This window comes from Ischnura elegans, chromosome 6, assembly GCF_921293095.1.
Source record: "Ischnura elegans chromosome 6, ioIscEleg1.1, whole genome shotgun sequence".
Lineage (NCBI taxonomy): Eukaryota > Metazoa > Arthropoda > Insecta > Odonata > Coenagrionidae > Ischnura > Ischnura elegans.
Window position 1 is genome coordinate 12,923,280 of NC_060251.1, and position 11,558 is coordinate 12,934,837.

Below are 11,558 nucleotides of genomic sequence, written 5' to 3' on the forward strand. Positions count from 1 at the left end.
CCACTCTAGTCAAGTTACGGTCGTACTCAAACACCATAATTAAACCCAAAGGCACCATGGAAGTCGTAGTTGTGTACAAGGGTTGTACAGCAAAATTAAATTTGTTTGTGGTAACCAATGGGGGAACTCCCCTTTTGGGAAGGGATTGGTACAGGGAACTAAATTTTCCGTCTCCCATTAACAAGATCGAATTAGTGCAGTACAGTAATGTCGCTGATATTTGGGAAAAGTTTAAGGGACTTTGGGATGGCAGTCTGGGATCATTTAAAGGTAACGAGGCGAAACTGCACCTTAAACCAGGTGCAAAACCAGTATTTTGCTCACCCCGCGCATTAGCCTTTGCCCTGAGAGATAAGGTAAATAGCGAATTAAATCGTCTATTAGAAATGGAGATCCTGTATCCGGTGGATTTTAGCGATTGGGCGACACCCATCGTACCAATAGTCAAGGCAGATGGGAACATTCGTATATGTGGAGATTTTAAAATAACGGTGAATCCCAATTTGGATATTGAAAGATATCCCCTTCCAAGGGTCGAAGAGCTCTTTTTAAAGTTGCAAGGGGGGCAGAAGTTTTCCACTATTGACTTGTCGCAAGCTATCCAGCAACTCCTCCTTTCAAAGGATTCACAAAGGCTGTGCACTACCAATACACACCGTGGACTATTTAGATATGCAAGATTACCGTTTGGGATTGCATCGGCTCCGGCTATTTTTCAGAAAACCATGGATCAGGTTTTGCAGGGTCGGGCAAGAGTTGCATGCTTTCAGGATGACATAATTGTAACGGGTAAAAGTGATGAGGAGCATATTCAGAATTTGGTAGCTGTCTTGGAAAGGTTGAACAGCTTTGGCTTTAAAGTAAATCCCAAGAAATGCATTTTAATGTGCACAGCAGTAGAATTTTTAGGTCACAAAATAGACAGCAATGGGCTGCATGCAACAAATGGAAAGATTGAGGCAATAGTAAAGCCCCCCTCCCCTCAAAATCCTTCACAGCTAAGGGCATTCTTGGGCTTGGTAGAATATTATTCGAAGTTTATTCCCAATTTGGCAACCATCCTAGCTCCTTTGCATCAACTGCTCAGGAAAGAGATAAAATGGGTATGGTGTGAGAAATGTGAGGAGGCGCTAGAAGCAGTAAAATCGGAAATCACTTCAGGCAGAGTACTAGCTCATTACAATCCATCCCTACCCTTGGTGCTGGAGTGTGATGCTTCCCCCTATGGTTTAGGCAGCGTACTGTTACACGAGTATCCCGATGGGATATCACGACCCATTGCCTTCGCCCCCCGGTCACTGAGTAAGGCAGAACAAAACTACTCTCAAATAGATAGAGAAGCCTTGGCCATTATTTTTGGGGTAAAGAGATTTAATCAGTATTTGTATGGCAGGCACTTCATTCTAAGGATAGATCAAAAACCCTTGTTACACATATTGGGCGAAAAAAGTGGCATACCCCAAATGGCTGCAAGTCGCTTGCAGCGATGGGCAGTCATTCTCCAAGGTTACAGTTACAAATTGGAGTACGTTAAGGCAGACAAAAACAAGGTAGCTGATGGTTTGTCACGGCTTCCCTTAGAGCTGGAGTATGGTAAAGTAGAGGAAGTATCATATCTAGACATAGGAGAGAGAGTTCCTTCCTATTACAGCCAAAAGAATATCCCGAGACTCGAGGGCTGACTCAACACTGGCCAAGTCCATTGATTTTTGCATGTTTGGGTGGCCTAGAAATGTTTCAGATGAAATAAAACCATTCGCCATGAAGCAGCAGGAATTAACTGTGGAGCAGGGATGTCTCATGTGGGGTAACCGGGTGGTTATTCCCAGGAAATTAAGGGGGGAGGTCCTTAAAGAGCTACATGCTGGGCATATGGGTATTGTAAAAATGAAGTCATTAGCAAGGTCATATGTTTGGTGGCCAAAATTGGACCAAGATTTGGAGAATTTAGCAAATTCCTGCATATCATGTCTGGCAAACAAACCTGCACCTAGCAAGGCCCCAGTAAAGTGCTGGGAGTGGCCTGAAAGGCCATGGAAAAGATTGCACATTGATTTAGCAGGGCCCTTTCTGGGAAAGTTGTTTTTGATCTTGGTTGATAGTACGACAAAATGGCCGGAGGTTAGGGAAATGAAAAACAGTTCCTCGGAAGAAATTTTGTTACATTTAAGGAATATTTTTGCTACCTTTGGGCTTCCCGAACTCATTGTATCTGATAATGGCTCTCCGTTTACCTCTGCACTGTTCAAGGAGTTCTGTGACCAAAATGGCATCAAGCACACCTTTTCTCCTCCCTATCATCCAGCCTCAAATGGGGCGGCTGAAAATATGGTCAAAATCTTTAAGAACAAGGTAAAAACTCTGATGGAGCTGGGAACACCCCTGCACATTGCCTTGCCTCGCTTCCTGTTTCAATACAGGATTACTCCTCATGTAACTACAGGTGAATCCCCTTGTGTGTTAATGTTTGGAAGGACAATTCATTCTCGACTATCATTAGTGAAACCAAACCTTGGAGACACTGTGAACAACAAACAGAGTGCGCAAATGGTGGCCCAAGGTGGAACATTCCTTAGAGTGTTGCATAAAAATGAAAGAGTGATGGTGAAAGTGTACCCTCATGGTCAGACAAAATGGACTTCAGGGGTTGTAAAGGAAGGGTTAGGATCGAGGTTGTACTCTGTGTTAACAGATGAGGGTGTTCTTGTCCACAGGCACATCAAAGAGCAAGGGGAAGGCTGGAATCAGCAGGGATGGAGGTGGAATCAACGGAAAGGGAACCGGTAGTGGAGAGCAAAACCGCTGAAGCACCAGAGGAAGAGGAAACCACTGGGTTTTGGGAACCACTTTCCAGGGGAGAGACACCTGACATGGGAACATGTAGGGTGGAGACTGACAAGGGGAGGGAAAATAGGAAGTACCCACTGAGGCGGAGAAAGGAAAGAGTTATTTTTGACTTGTAAATGTGCATTCTTGTAAAGAAAGGTAATATTGTTTAGACGTGTAAATCTATTGAGTTATTTTCTTGTATTTGTAAAATTACATCTTCGAGATTGGGCTAACATCATTCAGTATGTGTATACCTAGTATTGTTAATGCAAATTTATCCCCTATTGGAAGGGGAGGATTGTAATATATTTGTGTTTTATATTGTATTGTTTATATGTGTAAAAGTGCATTTTGTTGCGCAATTGTTTTGGCGCCAATAAACGGGAAGTAGCGTTCCTGAACCACTCAAGCTGCGACCGTGAACGAGCTTAGTCATTACAAAATAAAAAACAGTAGATACCGTAGCGACACATTTTTACGTACTCATTATCTTTGCAATTTATTCTTAATTTGTATAGGATTGGAGAAGGGAGAAGGCTAAAATGGAAGAGTTATAGAAGATATGAATCAATAAAACGTAATGAAAGAGGAGAAATGCTCCTAGAATGCTGTACAAAACACAAATATGTGGTTGACAACGCATTGTCTAACGCGTAAAGTGTGTATTCGTAGAAAATACTTAAGATTTAATTAACAAGCAAAATTTCGTTTATCGTACATTTCAGCGAAGCAGAGGTTTAAAATTAGACGAATGTCTGTAAAATCTACCCTAGGGCAAAGGTCGGCTGTAATCATAAAAACATGAGGATGAAAATCCATCTTATTTGATAATATTTCTTAAAGTGTAACACCGGAAGACGAAAATTGAAGTTATGAGGAGAAGAGAAATAGTCCAGAAGAAGAAATGGATATCAGATGAAATATTAGACCTCATGGGAGACAGAAAGAAAATTCAAGAGATGGAAAACGGAAAGACAGAATAAAGTGCTAAGCGATGCGAACCTATGCGGTGATATACAAAATAACATCTCGCATGGAGAAGTGGGAGCTAACTATATAATTGTGAGGAACCATTTCAAGGAAAAATGCAAGTATTTAAGTGGCACGAATGCATTATATTCTGATTGTGAACGAAGGGAAATCTTAAGAGGTGGAAAGAATACCTGGAAGAGTAACACAAAGGAAGCAAAAATGATCGATGAGGAAAGAGAAGTAGAAAAGAATGAAATGAGAGCCAACATCCCATGATCGGAATTTGATGCAGCCATGCAATGCAAGAACTGAGGAAGAATAAGACTTCAGAAACGAACGATGTGCCAGAAGAGCTAATTAAAACTGCAAAAGATTAGACTTTAAACCTACTCCGAAAAATATCTGCGAAATGTACACAAGAAGAGATACACCAAGTGACATCGAGAAGAACATCATCATTCCTATTTCAAAAAATAAGAGGACAGAGTAGTGTGTAGCCCATAAGAATGACACGAGTGTAACATGCGTCAAAAATAGCGAAAATAATCGTTTAGTGGAGAATAGAACGAGTAGCAGAATAATTCCTCTAAGAGAAATTAATTCCTCTTAAATTCGGAAACGATATAGGCACAAGAGAATCAATAGTGGTTATGGGGCTGATCATGACAAAGAAAACGCGACAGAAAAATCATAGCATTTGTCAACTTGGAGAGGGCTTTTGACAGCGTGAATTTGAATTTCATAATCAGCACACTCAAAGAAATGTTAATTTTTTACATCTACCGAAGGCTTTTCCACGGTCTATTTGATAGCCAAGTAGCCGTGATTGAATTTGAACGTAAATATGAAGAAATACAAATGACGAAAGGAACAATTTGTGCACTTTTTCCGAAAAACAATATTTGTGAAATCGAGAAAACCTCCAAAGAAATGGAAGGCTTCAGGAAAATGTATCCATGGTGAAGGAAATAGCATGTTGCAATGTTTTGACGAAAAAGCAGTAATGACTGAGGAAAAGGCTTTTATAAAGACGCTGATAAAAATTAAGAGAGAATGCACAACCGGAAATCGAAAAAAAGAAATCCTAGATAAGCATTGAAAGAGAGGAGACTAGGAAAAATATTCAACCAGTAATACGAAAGCATAAAGAAGTGAAAGTTCCTAGGGAGCAGAGCAACCAGCGTTGGACGAAACAAGACAGGGAAAGCCAGTGCAATAACTCTAGGAAAGGAGGCATTTTATGCTAATCATGGACGACGAAAGAGGCAAAAAAATGAATAGCAAAAGTATTCGTTAAGTGGTGCTGACGAAGACTGATAAAAATAAAATGGTACGCTCACGTAAGGAATTGAGAAAGTGATAAGAAGAGTGGATGCAAAGAGAAGTCTTTCAAAAACCATAAGAAGAAGACGGAGCAATGGCACGGAATACGATGAGGACGATATTCAACGGACAAGTGGATATGGGAAGAAAGGCAAAGGAAGGCGTCGAATAAACGAGCGATTAAGAGTGTAGAAGGGAAGAAATGCGTAAATATGAAGAAGAGGCCATCAGACGGGAAAGCGGAGCGGGTCAAACCATTATTCGAACCATCGCTCAAGAATATTTACTGACAATATTTTTCTCAAAAAAGTGCATGAGCAGTGATTTTAGCTACAATAAACAAACTCAGACGATTCAATAAAAATCGGAGATACTACGGGTCGATTGAATACATGAATGCAAGAAGAACAAAATAGGAAAAGGGGGATTAATGGAAATAATTACTGTCCTTGCACGCACAGATTAGGACGCCTGATGTATGCTGAAGTTATTCGGGAGTTATTTTTGAAAAACAGTGTCTGATGGTAAAGCACAGGAGGGGATTCATTCGTAAGTGGAAATTTATTTTTGCAAAAAATGGTCAATATCTGCTTCTTGCACTCAGGTCTTCGATTGTTCGTTCAATTGGTCTAGCCCATTGTGCTGAGAGATCCCTAGCATGGGGTTCGGGTTGGTGTGGTGGCTAGTGTGTTGGCTTCCCACCCTGCGGGCTCGGGTTCAAATCCCGGCAGTGGCAGAGAATTTTCAGAAACTGCCCGATCCCTGCTTGAGTGTTTTGTGGTGGACATTCCAAGCCCACCACTCCGTCCGTCAGATGGGACGTTAAGCCGTTGTCCCCTTGGCGCCTTTCGTCAAGAGAAGGCTAATGCCGACGCCGGGTTTCTCTCCACCCATCCTTCCCTCATGGCGCAAATAACCTCAGCTGTCGGTCGCCTCCTCCAAATACCATACTACCATACCCATTGTGCTGAGATATCCCTAGCAGTACAACGTGCTACAACATATAAGGTCGCCTCTGGAATCCAAGTAAAGTGGTCGACTAAGGATATGATATTCGAAAAGAGATAATTTATAAATTCTACTGTAGGATGAACTATTCGACATTAAGAAGACTGCTGAATGAAGGAAGCCGACGAGACGGTTATGCGGTAAGTTCAACGACATGCACAGAGTTGCCGAAAAACATAATTGCAGAAAGTTAGACCGCTAATTAAAAAGTTATCGTAGTGCTACACTCTTATTAACCCCATTATTTTTATTTTCCAAGATAATTCAAGCTATTATTGCACTTGATAAAAAGGCGAAATTGTGTTTCAGCGATCTTCAAAGTCACTCAGAAAGTCACTCTTTTCAGACATTACTCAACGAATGAACCTTCACTATGTTGAGTAAGACTGAGTACGTTGTAAATATTCAAATGTGAAGAAAGCGCAGAAAATGTTTTTGTAATTTTGAAGAATAATAACATCGGTTTCAATACTGTGAGAAAAAGCTGAAGTTGTTCGAAGTTTTATTTAATCATAGGATCCTCCAATGAAAGTTTATTTCCTCACTGAGCGGTGTGCCATTGACCAAATTGCTTTCAATTGCACGTCGTATCGTTCATCACACTACAAGCAACAGGCACGCAAAGTGAATTATTTATTTTTACCATAGTGAAAGGGCCACTAACTCTTTGGTCCCCAAGCGAATATTGTTTAATAGAATGAATTAATTGTTCATTCACTCCACACGGTATTTACCACTCATGTTTCCTGTTGATAACAACCCTACACCACAATATAAGATGAAATTAAATGGATTTAGTTAATTTTTGTTTGAAAAATACAATATAAATTCAGAGCCAGTCTCGTTAGCACTTCTACACTGCGACCCTTGATAATCTGTGACAGTGCGTAAGACGTGAACGAATAAGACTACCTATTATAATATTGGAAGGGAGAACATTTTAAAATCATCATTTAACAAATTCCCTCCGTTCCTTAAAGACCTGTTTAAATAAACTTTGAAAATATTCTTTTGTAAAATTAGTAATTATAAAAAAAAACATTGCAACCCATTTGTAGAGATCTTATCTAAAGTAGCCAAGTCAGAGAAGGGGAGAAGTGAAATCCTTGGAATTCTAAATCATATATGGTTGAGAGCAACAGTTACAATAAAATCCAAGAAAACAAAAGCCATGGAGGTAGAAAGAAAGAGAAGTGGAAAGATAAAAAACATATGTGTGGGCGAAATGATTCAGGAAGAAGCTACGGAGTTCTGCTACTCTGGTAATGTGTTGAGTAAGATTTAGTACGATGTAAACATTCAAATGTGAAGAAGACGGATAAAAATCTTGTAAATTTTGAAGAATAATAACATTGGGTTTAATACTGTGTGCAAAATTTCAAGGCGTTCGAAGTTTCATTTAATCACAGGATCCTCCAATGAATGTTTATTTCCTCATCGAGCGGTGTGCAGCTAACCATATTGCTTTCAAGGACGTCATATTGTGCATTATACTACAGGTAACGGACACGAAAATGGAATTATTTACTGTTATTTAGTGAGAGGGCCACTAACTCTTTTTTCCTCAAGTAAATACTGTATCATATAATGATTTAGTTGTTCATCCACTCCACACGGAATTTACCACTCATTTTTCCTGTTGGTACAAACCCTTCACCACAGAAAAATAGATGTAATTGAATGGGTTTAGTTAATTTTTGGTTTGAGAATGAAAATATAAATTTAGCCCCAGTCTCGTTAGAACTTCCCCTTCATAATAATCGAACCATCGGTTGTGAAAAAGGCGTTGAGTAGCGAACGAATAGGGCTAGTCGAATATTGGAAGAGAGTACATTTTAAATTCATCAGTTAAGAAATTCCCCGTTCTTTTAAAGATCTGTTGAAATAAACTTTGAAAAGATTCCTTAATGACCTTAGAAATTATAAAAAAAAACATTGCAACCCATTTGCAGAGGTCGTAGCTAAAGTAGCCAAGTCAGAGGAGTAAAGTGAAATCCTTGGAATTCTAAATCATATATGGTTGAGACCAACAGTTACAATAAAATCCAAGAAAACAAAAGCCATGGAGGTAGAAAGAAAGATAAGTGAAAAGACAACGAACAGGAAGAAGTTATGGAGTTCTGCTACTCTGGTAATACACAGGAGATTAATAACAAATGATCGTATTAAGTCAAAAAAAGCATAGCGTTAGCCAAGAAAACGCTTCGATTTAAGAGGTCTCTTATAGGGAGAGTAAATATCAGCGCTATTGCTGGGACTACGAAGAAATTGCTGAAACATTGTGAATGGAGTGTGTTGACAAATGGATGTAAGACATTAGGTATGGAAGGGTGAGGTGGCCAAACTAAAAGCAGACTTGGAGGAGAGTAGAGATACTATTAGAGGTGGACAGACAGAATTCTAATTGAGCACATACCAAATGAATTCCACTCGGAATAAAGTAGGTATTGAAATAAAATAAAAAAAATAAACTTATGGCCATAGGACAATAAATAAAGCACCAAAACCTCATACAGAATCTTGAAGAAAGAAATATTGTTATCCAAAAAAGACTAGACGACAAAGACGATGTTTCAATGCCTTTAAGTATTGGCGATGGAAATAACGTCTCTCTTCCGAAAAATTCAGGAAGCCGAGTTTAGGATTAAGCAACCATGTTACACATATTTGATCTTACTTTCAACCATATGTTTCACAATATTATGTTTTCTTACTATGCAGGCATTAACGGTGGTGATAGATGTTCTAAAGGATAAAAAAACAGCTGAGTAGGTTAATTAGTCGTTACCCTAACTATGCATCGGAGTATCGCGAGTATCAACACAAAAATAAACATGAGATAATCTTCTTGCATGATGTTTACAAGTTAATAACCCCCTGCCAAACACCCTATAGGTGACTCGCAGAGTATTATGAAGATGTAGATCTAATTCAAGGATCTCCTAATGGCAAAGAATCCTGAATTGATGCTATAACTGAATGCATTCGAAGTGAGCGATAAGTCAGCAGCCTTCGCCTCAAATTTTACTCCATCCTTAAGATATCACCGCAGGAATATATCAAAAGCTGTTGGCGTTGCGAAGAAGGCAGCTCATTACAGGGTGATAGATTTTCAATAAATATTTACGAAAGAAAAAAATTAAGATTACTTTATCAGGTTAAAATACTATCTAATAACAGCATGGGAATCAATAATAAGTAAAATTGAGACATAAACGTGTTAATGTTACAAAGGAACCAATATATTGCCCCCTCCCCCCTAAAATAGCAGCGTAATGAGCAGGGTAAAACATTAGCTAAGTGCCAAGATACCGAGAAGATCACTCTTCAAGGTATTCAGAGGACGCAACGAATACTCAAATGTTGGTGAGATTTCAGATGCCACTAAGAGGTCTAATTGTACATAATGAAACAAGTAAACTATTCGAGGGAAAATATGTACAAAATTCCTTCACCTCCGTCTCGAAAATCTGCATCAAGAAAACCTGAACCCAAAAAATTCCATGCATCTTATCTGTTATTATCTCCGATATTTGATTTTTTTTAATTCATGTAGGGACAAGGCAAAAAAAATAGAACTGTTTTTTTCGTACGCATAAGCACACACATCACTGCATGGAAAAATTCCTTCTATTTCCAGCAAATAGGAAAGACTAACATATCAATGGCAAATACATTTTTGGCATATAACATAGAGAAATGTTGAAAGAAGAAATCTACTTACCATTCATTCCGCACTGCCTCTTTCCAATGTGGAAGAATTCGAAGAAATAACGCTCGCATAGGTAACACACCACTGCTGTCACAAAGACTCGATTCTCTGGAAATAATAAGAAAAAGACATTCATTAATATAATGGTGTCGTCATTCAGGAACCAGGAGAGCAAAATGCACATTAGCTGAATTATTACATCCGGCTACCATACGGCGACGAATAAATTTAGACAGGAAATGAAATTAGCGAGAAATGATAGTTAATCCACTTACAGATTCAAACGTCTTTGCTAATTGATTGGCTTTGGGCCACGTAAGTCAACGTCCAAGAAGAGAAAATTAAATACGAAAACTGAAAGGTCTCGGCTGGTTGAATTCGGAGGAAACTCCCGAAGAATTGCGATATATTTGAGGAATGAAAACCACCTGCCGAGTACACAAAGTAGAGGCGTCTATTTCAACACTCAAAACGAAATATCAACAGCTGAGTCCCCCGCATAACACCATGTGACCGATAACATCAAGGTACGGCAGCCTGCAGTCAAATGGGACAGTCTTACAAAATTCGATTTTCTCGGTGACAAGCTCCCGAAAACTCTCTTGAGAACTATCTTATGCCAAGAGCCCACGAATACGTGAGTACTCGATTACAAACTCTTTCAGCCCAAAGATGGGATACAATTATCATTGTATTGCATAGCTGATCTCAAGATACTTAACAAATGAACCGAGTAGCACGTACGGATGACCTAGGGTAAAGCACTTCGTCAACGATTCACAATCACTCTAATAATGCTCAAATAATGAGAATCCACCTTAGTGACAAAGTGATCACAATATTACCAATGGATCGCTGCAAGGGACAATCCAACACCATCTGATACGTGAGACATTCAGGAAACATTACCGAACATAGATTACGAGGCTCACTTATGAACAATCGAGACGTATCTCGTCTTATGATAACAATCGAATCCGTGAAAGTGAATCAACTATAACCACAATGTACGGATTGGAAAAATATTCAAACTAATCTCCTATTGACAGGAATAATTAAAGCAAACAAAACACATACTAAGATATCACAAATCACATCCTTCAAGCGCTGAGGATCTTTACAAACGATAAAACAAGATCGTAGACGGAATAAAGTAGTGAACTCACGAATAATTTTCGGCATAAACACAGCACATCTAATAATATCTCAACCCCAAAAATGAAACAGCAATGAATTAGATATGAAACGTGTAAACTGTGACTTAAGCATGGTTGCTCACTTACCTCTTAACTCCACGTCGGCTATCATCAGACTGATGAGGATCGCAGCTCCGCGGGAGCGAATAGCCACACGTGAGTGAAGGTCGCCCATGACGTCACGAAGAAAATGTCCCAAATATTTTCTTAAAAACTGTTAAAAATGGAGTTTTTGTGTGAAATAAATTAATAGGATTTATATTAAATTAATTTTAAAAGGTAATAATTTCTATCAATTCGTGTAAAATAATTTAGTTATTTGAAAATTTGTTTTTACTGGAGGGGAAAAAATTACTACGTCACCTGAAGATCCCCTCTCGCGAAATTTGATTGGCTTTTGTTTTCTTGTCTTTGATTGGCTTTTGTTTACTGTCCTCGTTTTACGAAATAAATTCGTTAGCTTCGGTGCCCGGACGCCTTTGACTTAGGGACAGTTTTAGAGCTCCATTCAACCACGT

General features: G+C 39.0%; 1 protein-coding gene across 3 annotated transcripts in view; it reads right to left on the reverse strand.

The window, feature by feature from the left end:
- The window catches only part of LOC124160117, a 39,447-nt gene that overhangs the window by 23,845 nt on the left and 4,044 nt on the right, over positions 1 to 11,558 (reverse strand). For 2 of the 3 annotated variants that reach the window (XM_046535868.1, XM_046535863.1), the window contains exons 2-3: positions 11,128 to 11,254; positions 9,857 to 9,952 (exon numbers count right to left, since the gene is read on the reverse strand). The gene's annotated coding sequence lies outside the window, so the exon portion shown is untranslated. The remainder of the gene's footprint in view (positions 1 to 9,856; positions 9,953 to 11,127; positions 11,255 to 11,558) is intronic. The other variant, XM_046535866.1, reaches the window with a different exon arrangement.